The sequence below is a fragment of the Ambystoma mexicanum genome, chromosome 10, assembly GCF_040938575.1.
Source record: "Ambystoma mexicanum isolate Mex_15411 chromosome 10, UKY_AmexF1_1, whole genome shotgun sequence".
In the NCBI taxonomy this organism is placed as follows: domain Eukaryota; kingdom Metazoa; phylum Chordata; class Amphibia; order Caudata; family Ambystomatidae; genus Ambystoma; species Ambystoma mexicanum.
In genome coordinates, this window is record NC_090932.1 from 635,000,035 (window position 1) to 635,019,608 (window position 19,574).

The window sequence follows — 19,574 nt, forward strand, 5'->3', positions numbered from 1 at the left end:
GAATGTACTCACTGCATGGCGTTACTGGGCATGTTGAAAGCCATGCCCAAGAAGAAACACACAGCAATGCCTTTCTACTTACTTAGCTAGGCCCCCAACAACATTTGGGAGGGGTTGTATGTCAAAATCCGAGTTTGCCAAGTTTGTAAACGCTCCCCGAAAAAGTGAAACAACCTCTAATTTCTATTTGTTTTCCTAATTTATGTCATGATTATCACAAGGATGTGTATCTTTATATACTTGACCAGAATCTTAGGCTTGTGGTTCTGGGCAGAGTGCTTAAGGACGCAATGACTGCCTATGGCTTAGAAGTGGTCAGGCCTTTGAGCCTTCCTCAGTGTCATGGTGAGCCAAGGCATTTTGAAGCCATAGCAAGAAAAGACAGATGGCAAAGTCCTATCCCCCATGTATAGTGCTACCCATTGATATGATTCCCACCTTTTCCCTATGCTAATCTAGCACACATATTTGTATTAATACTTGTAGATTATAGGCAGGGAAGTACTGCAAGTGCTCTCCATCTGACTCCATGTATGACCTTTGCTGGTAATCCATGCAGTAGAAGCAAAATGAGGATGGATCCATGGGGTCAAAAATTCACTTTATTTACTTTTTACTGCCAGGACAAAGCTTATGAAATTTTGAATGTCAAGCAGTGCAACATTGGCTGAAATACGGTAGGCTGAGGGCCAACAAGTTCAGTTCTATGACATAGAAACATATTTGCTAAGAAGACTGGAACTGGAGATCGTGGTATTTGAATAATAATCATAATACTATTCAGGCTTATTTTTTCTTTTCTTTTTCCCATGTTTCTTCGTGTTATTTCTCTGTTTAGTTCATGCTGGGCACGCACTTGAAATTGAATCTATGAAATCTAATCATTAGTTGCACCTCATGTGCCAGCATGGCGCTGCTCCCGAAGGGGTTTCTTGCAATACTTTTTTGAAGAATTTCAAAAGCAAAAAAGGGAAACAACTGACATGCATGTGTTTTGTATTCTTCTGTAATTGTGCAGATGAGATAACATCAATGAAATGGAATCCTCCGAAGGGGCCGTTCTAGTCACTTAGTGCTACTGAGTCAAACTTCTAAATACATCCCTGTCTGGTTTTCGTATGGAACGAATACCACCTCATCATATCATTAAACGATCTCAAGTACCATCTGCACAGCCTAGCTCTATGAAAACACAAAATACACTATTATAGTTCACATTTTTTTACATATACTAAGGGTCTGGTGCTACGTTCACGTTCACCCTCTTATGGTGGACATTAATATAGTCATTATATTTAATTGATACATTAATACATTTACATTGCAATTACCCATATGTTTTTCTTTCTTTGCACATTTCTTGCTTAATTAAGCGACAGATTTTGCACATCAAAATTCAACTCTATCCAATAATAAATGATGTGCATTATGGCTCGTCCGAATCTGAATCTTGCCTTATAGAGGTTACGTTTAAAAAAAAATCACCGTTATATAGGTTTTTTTTTAATAACATCGCCTCAAGGAAGTGCTTAAAAATAAATAAAAGGGGCGTCAGCACCACTGGACGGTGTACAACAGAAAACGAGCCCTTCCAGCTGTGATTCTATTAATTCTTCAGAAATTCCTGATTTTTTTAAAGCTCCTGTACTTGCTGGCGTAGAGTATTGCACGCGCCATCTTGACTGTACCTGATCAATGTACGCCAGGTGTCTGATAGCAGGTGTGACTTTGATTCGTTTCCACAATACAACAACATTCCTAGTCATTAACTTTCATTCCAGTGGCTAAATAACAAGGTTAGTTCTTTTAAATATGAATTATGTGAGGTATGTATGCATGTTAATCCACTTGGAAAACAAGTGTTGCAATTGTATACGCTTGGTGAAAGCGAGAAAGAAATATTGTTCCAAGCTATTCTCTGACTTTTAATTAATATCGCTGGCAACAAGAGTTATGGGGATTAGGCATTTTATAATCTGGCTTTTGGTTTTAAGACCTGAGGTTGAGAACAGCTTTCGGAAGGTTATCTTTGAATAGCGGGAAAACTTCAAGCTAGACAATCGACCATGCATAGATTTATATACGCCATGCTTGTTTTACATTAGCACCCTCCAAGCGGGCACTGGCCAATCAGGAAGCTCAGATTGTGGGCCGAATTCTCTGGTATGAGCATGCGCTTCAAGCAGCCTGAGTGCTGCTGGCCAGGACTCCCTTCCCCGCTCCCCCCCAAACTCCTTAGCACCGGTGTAGTTCATACGCCAGTGCTATGGGTCTGCTAAACTTAAAGGGGGAAAATAAGAAAACTTACCTTGCAGCCCTGCGCTCTATTTCCGAAGTCTGTTTCCTTGTTTATAACATCATGGTCACCCCCACAGACAACGGACCTTGAAAATGGAGGGCGGCATAGCACCTCAAGAAACGTTTTTTTTTTTTTAAGCTATAAACACCCTTAGGAACTACATGGTGGCTAATGGACATATAACACTTTGGGGTGGACGGAGCCAGCCAGGAATGGCCAGATACCTGCTTTAAAGAACCCTCGCTTTGCTCTGGCCCTTCACTTGGGGGGTGGGCCATTACCAGCTGGGTTGTCCAGCCAGAGTGTTATATCACCTCAGTAGAGTGTGCACTCTTAAAGATCTTTTCGGTTTTGTAACACTTGATGCCACTTCAGCACCACCTTGTGGATAAAACAATGAAGTTGTATGGATAAATGAAGAAAATGGGTGTGAGAAGCAGAATATTTGGTTTGCATGACCATTGGTAATGCTGTTGGCATGTATTGGAGGCTTACACATAATGACTTAGTGTGTCCTGACACTCACCATACTTTCTTCTGCCATCATGTCTCTGCGCATCCTCTTCCTGCTCAGTTTCAGTAAAGTCAGCATTTTAGTCTTAGCCACAGCCCCAGTGTAACAATCCTAGTCCTCGTCATTGTTCTAACCCTAATCACTCACATTCAAAGTCTTACTAGTCCTCTGTATAACCCTCATTGCAGTCCTAGACCTCACCAAAGTTATAGTCCTCATCAGAGTGGCAGTCTTCGCTCCAGTTCTAGTCCACATCAAAGCCCTAATCTCATTTTTAGTTACAGTTTGATTCCTCATTACAGTGTTATTCCTCATCATAGAACTGGTCACAGTCATAGGCCTTGTCACAGACCTAGTTACAATCACTGTGCCAGTCCCCGCTCCAGTCCTGATCAATGTTCTCCCTCCTCCTAATCTTTGTTTGCTAATTATTTGGAGTTCATAAATGGATTTGCCCATCCCGAGCTTTTGTATTGTTTTCCATTCACGGAGTATCTGTTTCTTTGCTCCTCGTTCCACACACCCACAGGGCTGGAGTTCCCCACCAATGGCTTCAATAGGGCCTATCATCAGATCCATTCTCTCTAGAACAATTGCCCAAAATCTCCTTACCCTACTGCGGCCTCATAGCAGAAGTGTCTGGTCCCCTATTTCAGACTCAATACAGATCTGAGTCGAGGAGACCCAAGCACTGCATTGACAGAGGGGTCCAGCTTTGGAAAGGATACTTTCACCCCCCAACTCTCCAATTGTTCTATATGAATATTCTAATCCAAGTCTTCTGTACATTTCTGACACAGCTCTACCATCTATACACCACATCCCCTTTCCTGAGCATGAGGATAAAACATGTTGAAACCATGTTTAGAGCTGACTCAGTAGTTCGCATGGCTTGGCCCTGCCCCTAGATCACAACTCATATGATATCTAACTTATGGGTCATTGGGTTCCTCAGGTCATTGTATCTAGTCAGTTCCTGTCTTGACAACTGCCATTATTCCAGTAATTTTTTTAAGGGGCAGGCCTCTCTCCCACAACTGGTACCCAACTCTCAGCAGCCTTCTGGAAACCCAGCTCTTCAAGTAGATCAGTCGAGTTTTGAATTGTAATGCTTAGTTGTACCATATTGAGGCTTACTCTTTCAACCAGATAATCGATTCCTTGTCTATCAACCGAGAGGTGAGTGCCCTGTGTGTTGCTCTAATAGCTTGAGAGGGAGTCTTTGGTGCCAGGAAGTCTATCCTAGAAGTATTGTTTTCCCTGTTTGAATGGCTGAACTGAATAGGACTCCATGTATACTCAAGCGGACCTGTCCTGCCTAGTATGGTCCAAACATTGGGAGGTAATTTATGTCAGGGTATCCCAATTCTCCCTGTCTCAAAATATGAATGAGAACATGGGACATAAACTGTCTAGCCTTCGAAATGCCTGAAATATCTTGTTGATTCTTTTTAAAAGGCACCTGCAAAATATCAGAGGGTTTGACTGGAATATAAAAGTGCCTTAAGGATAAAAACATTTTAATCTCATTAAATTTATCCTAAGTATTTAATTGCCATTTTCCCCAACTTCTAATATCTCTCCACATTACATTCATCACCTTATTCAAATATATTTCTGCTATTTTTTTGAGGTCTCAACCCAAGTGTATTCCCAGTTATTTAACTCCCTGCTCTGCCCATTTACAAGTTCAACCTTCAGATTCTCCATTGCGACGGTTGGTCATCAAGGGCATCATCTCCGTTTTTGATCACCCTATGGACAGTCATGATCACCCTATGGACAGTCAAATGCCCAACATCAGTGAATGTCATTTCTACAGGGCCACAGCACACTTTAAATTCAAACATCGGGATTATGATATGATCTGATATATAATATGGCATTTATAACGCACCTATACACAAGTGTTTCACATCATTTGCATAGGTCACGAGCTTGTAGTCTACCTCCCCACATGTGATTCCATTCATCGCCTTACTCTGCCTTTTGTGGGATGACAGTGGTTCAGCAGTAGCAAAGATAAAAAGTGATAGGGGCTCCCTTGTCTGGTAGCCCTCCAACATCATCCCATTTGCCTACATCCTTGCAGCTGCCCCCTTGTATATACAGTGGACCATTCCTATAAATCGCACACCAAAGCCATATATATGCAAAGTGAACTCTACAAATTTCAAATTGACCCTGTTAATTGCTATCTCAACATTAAACAATATATGTGCCGCCGTGTCATCCCCTTTACCAGCTATTCCCTTTAACATTGTATGTGCCTGATGAAACATCCACAGTAGGCAGAAACATTACAGCAATATTTTCTATATGTATCAACCGGCATTTGGGATAACAAAGCCTTCAACCTCCAAAAGGTGTTTGAACAGCTGTCATTAGACTGATTAGACTGGCAACCTTCCAGCCATCACCTCTTTTGTTTTGCATAAGTCACCCAGAGTGGGATGGATAAGCCCAAACGTGGGTCCCACGCCTGCTTATAGACCCAAGCTACTCCTCAGCAATGATGACCAATGAGGCTGAAACATGCTTGCGGATGCTTGTGGTCTCATGCAGAAGATATGTGACCTAGCAATACGGCGTGGACTGCCCTTTTGGGATCGGCCAAGCTTGATTTGCCTATGGTCTTTCCCTTTCTGTAATGGCTTGACAGGCCGAAGAATGATGCACTGGAAGGTTATCCAGAGCAATGCCAGAGGTTAGGATTAATTCCAAACCTTCCAGTCATCACCTCTTTTGTTTTGCATAAGACAGTACAGAGTTTTCTGGCTACCCGTCAAGAACTGGTGGCTTGCTTGTGTTTATTTGGTTCAGCAAGCTGGTTAATTATTCTCATCTTAACTGTCTATCCAACTTTGCACTTTTCAATTGTCGATTAGATCATCTCCTCCTGGCTGATTTCTTTGTACCAATATCACAGGTTAGCCAAGCCAATGTAAAGGCTTGCTGATATTTCTTCAGCTGTGGGAAGTCAGTGCCTCCTTTTTGCAAATGTATTTTCATTGTATGTATGCATATGTGTCCAAGTGCTCAAACCCACTTTAACCTAACTTGCAATGTCCACTTTCAGGACAGACTTATATTTGACTCAGCTGCACATCAAGACATTAGTGTTTTCAGTAACAAGATCCTCAGTCTCTTTATTTCTCTGTGTCACCACTTCAGCTGGAAGTCTACCTAGTCATCTTTGTACACTATCATGGAGATAAGCATAATGCTTGATTTAGACCAATGAATCCTCTATCCAGAGAATTTCGTGAAACACTTTACGATGTCTACCAAACTGTCTAAACTGAGGACCGAATCTGAGAGTGTTAGTACCATGTCAACAACAAAAAGTAGGATTTCATTTTTTGCAGTCCCGTATATGAAATCCTCTGATGTTCCATAACTCTCTTATTATTATTGCCGATGTTTCCATTGCAGTGTCAAAGACGATAAGTAACAATTGCCAGTCTTGCTTATTTCCTTTCACAAGTGGTATCTAGCCGGAGAGCACCACATTAGTATTTGTTCTTGATTCAGTACCTTCGTAAAGTACCTGCACATTACTGCAGAAGATCTCTATCAAGTTCATATTTCATGACTGTGAACAAATAGTGCCACTGAATGTTATCAAAGGCATTCTTGGCTTTCAGGATGATCATGTGATGGTATTCTAATCTGCCCGTTGGGTGATGGAGGAGGATCTATATTTGTTTGGTGTTCGCATTGGTTTTTCTTCTCTTTCTTCAGCTGAGCGTGGAGAGCGGTCGCCGGTGGCCCGAGGGGAACAGCAGGCCTGGGAAGCCCTGCTTGGGCCTCCGTGAGTGATTTTGAAAAAAAAAAAATATTGTATAATTGCTTTCGCGCTCTGAGCGCAGTGTTTGGCCTGCTCCTGCTCCCCCCTCCCACTTCCTGGTCCTCCCCTCCCTCCCCGCCTCCCTGCCCGCCCACACCCCCCCTCTGATTGGCTGCGTGCCTGCTTCCCCTCTGGCCTACTCGACGGCCGTTCCCCCCGCTCGCTTCTTTCTTCAGCTGAGCGTGGAGAGCGGTCGCCGGTGGCCCGAGGGGAACAGCAGGCCTGGGAAGCACTGCCTGGGCCTCCGTGAGTGATTTTGAAAAAGAAAAAAAAATATATTGTATAATTGCTTTCGCGCTCTGAGCGCGGTGTTTGGCCTGATCCTGCTCCCCCCTCCCACTTCCTGGTCCTCCTCTCCCTCCCCGCCTCCGTGCCCGCCCACCCCCCCTCTGATTGGCAGCGTGCCTGCTTCCCCTCTGGCCTACTCGACGGCCGTTCCCCCCGCTCGCTTCTTTCTTCAGCTGAGCATGGAGAGCGGTCGCCGGTGGCCCGAGGGGAACAGCAGGCCTGGGAAGCCCTGCCTGGGCCTCCGTGAGTGATTTTGAAAAAAAAAAAAAATATTGTATAATTGCTTTCGCGCTCTGAGCGCGGTGTTTGGCCTGCTCCTGCTCCCCCCTCCCACTTTCTGGTCCTCCTCTCCCTCCCCGCCTCCCTGCTCGCCCACCCCCCCTCTGATTGGCTGCGTGCCTGCTTCCCCTCTGGCCTACTCGACGGCCGTTCCCCCCGCTCGCTTCTTTCTTCAGCTGAGCGTGGAGAGCGGTCGCCGGTGGCCCGAGGGGAACAGCAGGCCTGGGAAGCCCTGCCTGGGCCTCCGTGAGTGATTTTGAAAAAAAAAAAATATTGTATAATTGCTTTCGCGCTCTGAGCACGGTGTTTGGCCTGCTCCTGCTCCCCCTCCCACTTCCTGGTCCTCCTCTCCCTCCCCGCCTCCCTGCCCGCCCACACCCCCCTTCCTCTCCCTCTGCCTATAACCTCCCCCCTCCTGGGCAGCCCTCTGCCCGGCAGCCCCTGCGGCTAAGGGCCCCAGGCCAAGGGCGACTCCTACAGTGCGGCTCCCTGTGTGTCTGCAGGTGTCCGCAGGGGACGCCAGGCGCCAGTTCCACCTATTCTCCGTTCCCCGGCCCACCCCTCCTACTCCTGGTTACATCCGCATGGGGCCTTGCCTCACTGTATTCACAGTTGAGGTAAACTAGGGTGTTATCCTCCCCTCGCAGGATTCTCAAACTTAGGTGGCCCAGTACCTAATACGCAATACTGTTTGCTCTGAACTGTGGTAAACTAGGGTGTTTTTTCTCCCCTCGCAGGATTCTCAAACTTAGGTGGCCCGAAACCTAATACGCTTTACTGTTTGTTTGCTTTAATTGTGGTAACTTGTGCTTGCCGCTCACTTCCTGTCTGCGTGCTCTCATTTCGTCTGTCTCCCCCCCCTCCCTCCTACTCCATGGTGCTCTCTGTCTCGCCTATCTTCTCTAACTGTTTCTCCATTGACTATCCTGCTCTCCTCACTAAATCTGGTAGGAAAAAGTTTAAAAAGGACATCCTGGTCTCCAACCCAGGCCTCCCTATCCCTGACACCTACACTAGTGCCTGCTCTAAGGAAACTCTCACTGACATCCTCTTTTTCGTGCCTTCGCCTGACCTATGGACCCTTCATATGGTCTCTGTGCTCTCTCCTTTCTCCTACTCTCCAATTAATGGTGGCACCCGTTGGGATGTCCTCTTCAAGGATGGCAACCTTCTCCACATTGCCACTCTAAATTCTCGCTCTGCCATCAAGCACTCCTCTGATATCTGTCACCTTCTTGAGGAACTGGACCTCGACGTCCTCTGTCTCACTGAGACATGGTTCACAGCCAGCTCTGCCACCAGCTTTGACACACTCCTACCTGACGGTTACAAGATCCTCTCCATGCCCAGGCCTAACCGTGCAGGGGGTGGTGTTGCCCTTATCTTCCCTGAGTGGATTCCTGCCACTGTCATTCCTACGCAGACCTACTCCTCTTTTGAATGTCTTGTCTGCCTACTCTCTCTCTCTCCTAGCCATTCCCTTACCGTGGCTACTAACTATCGGCCACCTGGTCAAATTTCCTCCTTCCTCTCTGAGTGGGCTGACCTCTCCTCCTCACTCCTGTCCTCAACCACTCAACTCCTCTTTCTTGGCGACTTCAACATCCACCTTGATGCCTCCAGTCCCCCCACTGGTCTCTTTCGTGACCTCTGCGACTATCTCTCACTCTCTATTCTCCCGTCTGGGCCTACTCACTCTGCTGGGCACACTCTTGATGCTCTGATCTCTTCTGACCTTCCCCTCTCCGTCCCTCTCTCCACTCCTCTCTCCTGGAGTGATCACTTTCTCCTATCCTCCCACCTCACCCTCCCTACCCCATAGGCAAAGCCACCCTCTTCACTGCCACCCACCTTCTCGGTCATCCGACCCATGAAGTGTGTGTCAGTTGAGGCTTTCACTGCTACCTTCTCGCCCCCCCCTGCCCCTTCGGCTGACTCCCACCCTGACACAGCCCTCTCTATGCTCCACTCTGCTATATCTGCTACTCTTGATATCCTTGCCCCCGTCATGAGAATCCGCCTGAAGCCCAAGGCCAAATGTAACTCCTGGTATGACTCGGATCTCGTCACCCTAAAACGCAAGTGCAGGGTTGCAGAGAGGAAATGGCGTGCTTCATGTTCATCCTCTGACAAACTGGCCTGCCGCCTGCTCCAAAGGCAGTACCGGCTCTCCGTTCTCACCAAGAAGAGAGCCCTTATCCAAGCCCGCATCTCTGCGGCATCTAACAACTCCGCCGAACTCTTTAAAATCTGCAAGGAGCTGGCCAACCCTGTTGCAGTCTCTACCTCTCCTGTCCCCTCCCAGGCCCTCTGCACTGCACTGGCCTCTCACTTCATCTCTAAAACTCAGGACATCCTGTCCTCGCTCTCCTCCTTTCACCCCCCTCCCTCCCTTCCCGGCTCTTCCTCTGGCCCTTCTGCAGTCACCCCTCCTCCCTCTTTCTCTGCCTTTCCACTTTTCTCTGCTGACGAGGTTTCCAGACAAGTCCGATCTATGAAAGTCTCGTCTAAACAGGTTCACCCCTGTTCCTCCAAAACTATCAAGGACCACATCGACTCCCTGGCTCCTGCCCTGGCTGACTTTTGCAACCACTCCTTCGCCTCTGGAGTTTTCCCTTCCCCCCTCAAGCACTCCCTTGTGCACCCTCTTCTCAAGAAACCCTCTTCCGACCCCTCCTGCCCGGCTAACTATCGCCCTATCTCCATCACCCCCTTCCTGGGCAAGCTCCTGGAGAAACTGCCCATCTCCCAGCTTAACCTCCATGCTGAATCTGTTGGTAGTCTTCATGACCATCAATCTGGCTTCAGAGCTGCCAGAAGCACGGAAACTGCTCTCCTGAACATCCGTGAAGACCTGCTCTTGAACCTTGATTCCAACACTCCGTGTGTTCTCATTCTGCTCGATCTCTCCTCTGCCTTTGACACTGTCAACCATGCCATCCTGCTCAACCGTCTCCGTGAAAACCTGGGTATCACTGGTCAGGCTCTGGCGTGGCTGACCTCTTTCCTTTCAAATCGACCCTCCCAGGTCCAACTGGGGTCCTTCCTCTCCGACATCTTTTTCTCCACCTGTGGTGTCCCCCAGGGATCTAATCTCTCTCCCTGGCTGTTCAACCAGTATCTGGCACTCCTTGCCCACCGCATCGCCGCTCTCTGCCCTAATTTCCAGTGCTATGCGGACGATACCCAGCTCATTTTCAGGCTACCCTCAGCCTCCCCCTCGCCTTCCCTCATCTCTGACTGTCTGTCTGCTATCCAGGAATGGTGTGCCGCCAATGACCTCTGCCTTAATGCCAGTAAAACTGAGATTCTACTCATCGGTACACCCACTCCCTCCTTCCCTGCAGCTCTCTGGCCTGCCTCCCTTGGCCCCCTCCCTGCTCCTACCTGCAAGGCAAAAAACCTTGGGGTCATCTTCGACTCCACACTCCCCTTCTCTCCTCATATTTCTGACGTCGCTAAGAAGTCACACTACCAGCTGCACCTCCTCAGAGGTATTCTTCCCTTCCTCACCTTCCCCCAGAAGCTCACTGTCTCCCGAGCCCTGGTTCTCTCGAAGCTGGATTACTGTAACAGCCTCTATCTTAATCTGCCTGCCTCCACTCTCCGCCCTCTGCAACTCATCCAGAACAGAACTGCGAGACTTGTCCTTGGCCTCAAGCCCAGGGACCGTATCTCTCCAGGACTGAAATCTCTACACTGGCTCCCAGTGGCTGCGAGGATAAAGTTCAAAACCCTCTGCATTGTCCACAAGGCCTTCTGGGGCCTGGGTCCTAAATACCTTCAACTCTCTCTTCCCAAATATCTTCCTTCCCGAGCCCTTCGCTCATCCGCCTCCAACTCCCTCAGGGTCAGCCGCTTCTCGAAGCAACGAGCTGGGGGTAGATCTCTCTCTGCAGCAGGGGCCTCCCTCTGGAACAGCCTTCCTGCCTCCCTGAAACTTGAGGAGAACCATCTCCGGTTCCGGAAGCACCTCAAAACCTTCCTCTTTGCTTCTGCTTTCTCTCTCCCTCCCCCCTGCTGAACAGCTAATAGTCCTCACTGAAACTGCACTGATTCTGCAACTGGACCACTCTTAACGGCCTCGGTCCTGGGCCCAGCCACTCTCCACTTGCACTGATGCCTTTGAACCCCTCTGCACTGCGGGACTGTCTCTGTATCCCTACAGCCCCCCCCCCCTTTCTCAGCACTTGTTCTGCACTTACCTTGCACTTGCCACCAGCTGGCCCTATTTATTTATTACTTTACGTCACTTACCTTGTACTGCACTTCCCCCCTCCCCTTCCCCTTGCACTTTTTCCCCCTCCCCCACCCCTGCACTTGCGCGATCTGAATGACACCTGGCCTAGTAGGGTCGTTGTCTGTCTCCCCTTGTTCCTCCCCTCCCTGCCTCGTCGCGCCTTGAAACACCTGTGTATAGGCGCGTTACAAATGCCATATCATATCATATCATCTCAGAACAAAGGCCACATGATTTTGGTCAATTACCCGCTATCTGAACTGACCCAATCTGTCTTCCAAGATGTTCATGACTAGCTTTGCATGCAGGTATTTCATCGATTTCAGCCTGTAGTTAGCATAGTACTTTATCAGGTGCATGAAATAAAACAAATGTGGATCTTCATCATCCTATGTAAGAAACACTGAGTTTCAGAGCTTTTTTTAAAAACCACTGTCAACGAGGGCTTTACAATTCCTTCAAATAAGCAAGCAGTCTAACCATCCAGACAGGTTAATATACCCATTTTGAACATTTGTATGGCAGACTTCACATCTAGGTTCATTCAAAACTACATATTGAGCCTGTAATTTTTGGAATACTGTACAAGTCTACATAACTGACAATGTTCACCACATTTGTTTGACTTGTGCTACATAGTTCATTAACATTCCTAAAATGCTTCATTTATCTATTTGCTTTCTACCAGGATACAGTTGGATTAGTGTGTATAGCTTGGACACAATTCTGGTTTATAAAATGTGGTTAGGTTTATGTGCCAAGAACTTATCAGAGTGTGCACTCCAATTTCTGTGAAGACTCTTAAATCAGTTCATACTTGCTTTCAGGTATCTTGCTCCTAGAAGAAATAAAGGGTCTAATTCATTTTCCTGTCTTTGTCATGTAGGAGGAAAGGTTTGAGATGCATTAAAAGTCTATTGCTTGACAGTTCCACTTTTGGAGTGGGGTTTCTATGTTAGCGTGGCCTGACAGAACAATATTCCAAATAGCCAAGTGAGGAGTTAATTGTGGGACTTCCCACTTGTTAGAAACAGGTCCATCCACACATAGGAGCCATGTGTCTTTAAGTAGAATGAGTAGTCCCTACCAATTGTACTCAAAACCTTCCAGATATCTGATACACCTACTACTCCTTGGAAGACAAAGACCTTTATTACAACTTGGCTGGTGCAGAATTAACATGCCGGTATTTGCATTCATGTTTGAAACTGGTTCCCAAGTGTGCTCGCTGGGGGGGGGTATCCCTTCCATTCTACCAAATATTGGAGCTGACCCCGTCTGTATCTGGAATCACATATCCTGGAGACCTCAAACTCAGTCTGGTCCTTGAAGAGCACAGGGTTAGGTCTAGGAGTAGTTCTGGTGGACTGTACATATGGTTTCAATAAGGAAGTGTGGAAGACCGGATGTATTCTCTTCCAGGATTGTGGAAGCTGGAGCCGAAAGGCCACTGGGTTAATGGTTTCCTTAATGGAGAAAGGTCCATAATACTTGGGAACCAGTTTATTAGGCTGCAGATGTCGAGGAAGACGTTTTGAGGATAGCCAAACCTTATCCCCGACTGCATAAGAAGCGCTAGGTCTCTGCTTGGTATCTGTATATTGTTTGACTTCTATCCTGGCCTTTTCCAGGTGTTCCTTAGTGTCTCTATGTACGTTTACCAGTGTTTCAATCCAGGAATCAGCTGCAGGGACCGGGGTAGGATGTGGTAGAACAGATGGTAGAACCGAAGGATGAAATCCTTGGTTGCAAAAGAATGGACTTGTCTTGATGGCCGAATGATCGGAATTGTTGTAAGCAAATTCAGCTACGGGAATCAAAAGCTACCAATCATCCTGGACCTTGCTTGCAAAACAGCAGAGGTACTGTTCTGGGGTCTGATTTACTTAGTCTGAGGATGATATCCCAAAGATAATGCACGCTGGATGCCTAATATTTGGTATAGTTGTTTCCAGAACTGGGATATATACTGAGGTCCTCTGTCAGATATGCTCTTGGAAGGTAATCCATGGAGCCTAAATATGTGCTTTATGAATATTCCAGCCAATTCAAGCGAGGAAGGCAGTTTGAACAACGGTGTGAAGTGAGCCCTATGGATAAACAAATTGATGGTAACCATTATGGTTATCTATCCTCTGGATGGGGGTAATTCCACGATAAAGTCTGTGGCGATGATTTACCAAGGGCGTGTTGGTAATGCGGGTTGATGTAGGAGACCGGCAGGTTTTCTGTTGTCATGTTTGTTCTGATTGCACACTGCACAAGATTGGATGTAGGTTCTTATGTCAGCAATTATTTTCGGCCACCAGAATTGTCTCCGTACGAGACAGAGAGTCGTAGTGATGCCTCGATGTCCCGAATGGAAGGTGTCATGGCAGAGATTCATGATTTTGTCTCTCAGCCTTTGTGTGGGCATGGCCAGCTGTTTGTCCTTGAAGAGATAACCATCTTTTGTTATTAAGTTCCATTGATTGTTCCTGGTGTATTCCTTCCAGAGATCGGAAGAAGGTGTTCTTGCACGGATGTCTTCCAGGAGGCAAATTGCTTGTGCCACAAACACGGTATTAGGGAACATCTTTGGAAAGGCCTGGGCTTCGACAGACTCGTAGTCAGGACACCTAGATAAGGCATCTGCGATAATGTTATTAGTTCCAGGAAAGTTGAAGAGGGAAAACCGAGATCAAACCCATGCCCCCTCACCCCAGGTGCATAGCATATACAGAAGAACAGCAGGAAGAACAAGGAGCGCACTTATCCTTTGAACCAGGCCCCAGCGCACCCATGGGTGACAAATATGCTGAAACACACCCACTTCACCAACAGTGCAACTTCCATGCTACATTAGAATCAATGCTGCAATATCAGAATCTACAAACACAAAAATCCCTGTTTAAAGGCTTGCAAATGCCTATATGAATTAACATGGTCTAATTGCACAGTGTAAAGCCATGCTTCAGGAAAATTACAGCCAAGTTCATTTCTCTCACTGAACACTGGCTGCAGAAGCCTTCAGCAACATTCCTCGCAAAACCCCCGAGCTGCCAAGGCCGCACATTCAAGATAAAATTGCCACAAATGCGAATAAACCACGGCAACCCAGTGTGTTTTTTTTTTCTTTCTGGGAAAGAAAGACATTTTCTCAAGGACTCGCACAACATTTGAAACATAATTGTAACAAGAATGGCGCAGCCCAGCCAATCTGCGCTCAGAGCTCAAGTGCAAACTGCTTTCTTCAGCTAAAAAGTTATGGGAACAAAGTCATAATGTAACAAGTTAGAATTAGGTAATGGGGGCTGGCACAGCTAAACCAACCCACTGACGCAAAAGGCCAAAATCCAATTGTCAGGCTCTCTATAAGGGCTACATAGGTAACCTATCACTTAGCAGCCAATAGCAGGAGGAGATAGGTTTCTGGGAACTGATCCAATTTTGTGAGGTCAGCCTGCAGTGTGATTACAAAGCTGGCTTGCAAGCCAGCCCCCGGGAGACGGCGCCTGAACTCTCGATGTGCACGATGCTCTGCGTGTTTTTTTTCTTTTTTGCTGCCAAGAAATAAATGCAGTTTGGAACATGCTGCTGCCTGCTTGGGACTCTGTTGCATTTCTGGGGGCCATATGGGAGGTGTTGGGGTCTCCCATAGATGGTGAGGGTATGGCTGCTGGCCCCCACTGCCCTGGTGGGGGTCCAGCTTCTCCCCAACAAGTTGGTGCCCTCTGTGAGGCTCATTGCTCATTGTAACATGGGTGAATGAGCACTGCCTGCGCAAGCCCTGCATTGAACTGCAGTCCCTGCCGCCGACTCAAGGAAGCTGTGGGACCCTCGCCTGCACCTGAAGACCACCGGAAAACGCGTAACCGGCTAAAGGCTTCGGGGGCCACTTGGAAATACCCCGCTTGAGGGCAGGTGAGAGCCCTGCAGGAGAAGGGGTCCGGTGAAGCGCCTTGAGGGGGTGTCCAGCAGCAGAGCAAGTGCCAGTGCAGCATAGGAAATAGTAAGTCAACCAGCAACATGGGCTTTGAGGGGGGGAAATGTTTAAAGTATTATGATGCATTGTTGATCAGTATGTTGCAGCAATGTTAAGTTCTTTTGTTTGGGTAGAAACTGGGGGAGGCATTGTACATTGGGTGGTGGGTGATTGTACATTGTCGCAAAATTCAGCGCATTGGTGGTGATCGGCACGTGAATTGTAGTTGGGACTGGGGCGGTGGCAGTGGTCCCTTCTTGTGTTTTTGAGCTTATTGGGTGGGGTAGTGACTCCCTACATATAGAACAGGAGTGCCGCGCTGATTGGTCTGGATGGTGATTTCATGTACGGGGTCTGGATTTCCTATGAATTGACGTTATAGATCAATGAGTAGATGAGGTTCCCTGCTAATTGAGCGTTTTAGTTCAGTGAGTGGATGATAGTTGGCTGGTTAAGGTCCCCTGGTGAGGAGCGTATCACACGTGAGGCGACGCTGCGTGTGCAGTCCAATTATAAGAGTTTTTATTGTAGTTTACCTTGTTCCAGTTGAGACAGGAAGACAGCTGTGGGGATTGTGGGGTTTTATTTTGGGATTTTTGTGGGGTTGGGAGAAATGGGTTATTGTTCTGTGTATGCACATTTGTCTGTTCATTTGCACTGTGTTTTTAGTTTGGACACAGAGTTTTGATGGTGAGGAGATAGTGGTGTGGTTTTGGATTTGGAGAATAGGTGACCCAGAGGCGGTGTGTGGAAGACACATGCGCAAGATTGTGGGGGTGTGCCAGAGAAGGCAATGGTTTGGTGAAGATGGGCTGCACGTGGAGTGCACTGGCTAAGGTGCGGAGCCAAGAAGGCTCACAGAAGTTGAAAAATGTTCAATTATCTTCTAACTTTTGCTCCCTGAACAGCGGACTATCGAAATTTTCAAATTGAATAGAGGTAAAATGTATCACACAATACAGAAATGACTCCTCTTCACCTGTTGTGTTGCACACAGCTCCCATGCCGAAATAAGTCAGTAAAACATAGTGTGTAATGATTCAAAAGTACTGAAGGTAAATTAAAAAAGACCATGGCTGCTCATAGGCGGCTTCTCCAGAAGCGTGCAGTAATCGCTAAGGACACACATACACAGCACTTACACGGGAATAGCTTTAAAAGCACATGGCTACAGTTGAACTGTGTGCACGAAGGAAAGGGAAGATGCGAGGGGTCAGCTGATGCTGAACCAGCATGAGCAGAGGGAAGAGGGGACTCACCCTTCTGAACCTCTGGGAGCGTAATATTTGATGACACAGATGGTAAGCAAGGAATGCATTGCATGAGAGAACTGAAAACAGCAGAAGGACATTTAAACACCACATACACACACACACACACAATCACAATACACTAAAGCGAACAAACAGGAAGGTGCAGAACAACCCACTAGCAGCACAGGAGTGAGCAAGGGAGGGCTGCAGTGCATGGAAGCAGATTTGAAGGCACCGGTACAGAGGAATTAAATTTAAAGGGAAGATAACGGGGGAGGTGCAAGGAGTAACAATAGCAACAGAGAGGGGGAACTGGAAAGGGAAGAAAGGGATTGGAGGAGGAGAGAAGGACTGAACGAGACAGCACAGCCAAACATGATAGAGGATCAGTAAGGATTGGTGCAGCATGCATGGGGTTATGGAAGGGAGGAAGGAAGGATAGCGCGCTAGACATTGACTGTGTGCATTGTAGATTGTGGCTAGAAAACGGCAGGGGCAGAGAAAGGCAGATGAGGACAAGTAGGCACAAAATAAATTATTAATGTATGCAGTGGGAGGGGCAGTTAAAAACAGCCTCAACACACACGCACAAGAATCACAATAGCAGTGTCAACAACCACCACAATATGCACCGCCCATGTGGGGAGGATACATGGGGCAGGACGGGATGATTTCAGCAGACACCACAAGCACCAACGCAGGCACTGTCACCACTACATGTACAGACACAACAAATGACAGCACCACTACCCCAGGACTGACAAGAATCACAACACAGGGGCACTGCACAGCAGCTAGCACCCATACAGAACACTGACACAATAGCAATGGTACCGGTTACATGACTGGGAGGGGTCTTCCTGATGGGGAACAAACCTTTCAAAGGACATAGATTGACATTATACCGCTAATAGGATAGCCCAAGACAAACTTGATTTGACTCACTCTGCCACACACACTCATGCTCCACCACCCCGACAGAGCGGGCGAGACGCGCGCCGACACACACACTCACGCACACTCAATAATGCAGAGGACAATTGCATAGGGGTGGTGATAGGTATCAAAACATTTTCTTTTCTGGGTGACAGTGGGGCGACTAGGCCATGCATTAGGGAAGAGACATTTGTGACATCATGAGCAATGTGGATATGACCACCTTATTAACAGAGAAATCCATAACTTGTTAAACACCAGGCATACACATGTTGAAAGTAAGGAAGATTGTTTAAGCATAATGGGGGTGCACGGTACAGAGGGGGGTGCATAATGATAGCGCATCACAAGAGAGTACATTTAGCTACATTTTGAGCACACATCTTTCAGCGAGGAGACTAGGCTCACGAATACACGAATAACACAGAACAATTAAATGAGACACACAAGGTGGAAGAAGGTGCACTTGAGGGGGGGGCTACATTTCATTGACGGTTCACCACGGGAGGAGAGAAATGGAGGTAAAGGGTGAATGATCCATGTTCCCAACAGAATGAATTTGGCGACAAAATAACAGTGCAAGTGGTAATGCCACTAGCGCTTTTGAAACTAGCACTGGCACAAATGTATTAGCCAACACACATAGGGAAAGAGGTCATTGCTGCACGAACTGGAGAATGATGGTTGTATTAAAATTTGAGAGCAGATAATGGGGAGAGAAATATATTGTTTAAATGTAACAGTAATTACAGTAGTGGAGTAATAAAATACTAGACTAAATGAGTAATTAACAGAGTAGGTAGGGTTTAAAAAGTGGACATGGGGAGGGATAGAGAGAATGGGAGTAAATTGTGAGGGTTGGGTTTGAAAGAAAAGAGGAAATAAATAAGTAAATAAATAAATAAATAAATACAAAAGAGGGGGGAGAGACAGGTAGCGAATAATTGGTAGCGAATTTCATTAGTACCAGCTTAAAGTGCCTGCAGTTCACTGCGAGGCACGCCCTGAGAAGTTGAGAGAGGAGCCATAGAAAAAAAAAAAAGGATTTAAAAACCCTGCGATTATCTTAACTAAGTAACATGGTGCACTTAATTTAGAAACACAGCCACCCTATATGACAAATTTACCACCCTGATGTTTCCCTATTTATCTTGTCAGTGCCTGATGCCCCACGGGACAAAGGCACGCACTATAAATAGCTTACAACAAAAGCACAGTAAATATAAAGATCCAAAGGCCCATTTGTACACTAGCACCTAAATTGTGTATATATGATCCAAGTGTGTAATGAGTATCTTCACAATAATTAAGTGCCTACCCATTTTCTGAGTACATTTCGAATTGTGTAACAATTTACAGTCAGACCGCCATTGAACGCCACCAGGTGGTGACAGGATGGTGCATAAATGTACCATTGGCTCCTCCCACTAGGACACTGAATAGTGTGAGAGTAGTGCAGAGAGGTTAGGTCAAGAAATTGAAGAATATGTAAATTCTCAGGTCTCAAGCGCTTCCATTTCATTTCTCGCCAGATATAAAGGACCCAGGGCAGGCCTGAAGACAACGGACAACCAACACCCAATGGCTATGGACTACAGTGTGACATTTTCCCCTCCTGACAGACTTTGTTAGATGTGTGAGGCGTCAAGCCCTACAAAGCGGTGGCCACCCTGGCAACGAGGGAGCAACGATCAACAGGGCCAACGCAAGAGATTTTCATGAACTGCAAAATAGCACGAACACTCCCGAGTTAGGGAAACATGGCCATCCTATGGTCCAACGCACACTAGCAACTAGAATAGGGACTGACACACGCATTTCCAAAGTTTAATTGAGTTTCATATTACATTTTGTGCACCTACAGCTGTAACACTGTTTGGTTCCTTCTCTTTTCCCCGCACATGCAGGTTGTTGCGTATGTATGCTGTTAGAAATGTGTAGGAAATTTCCT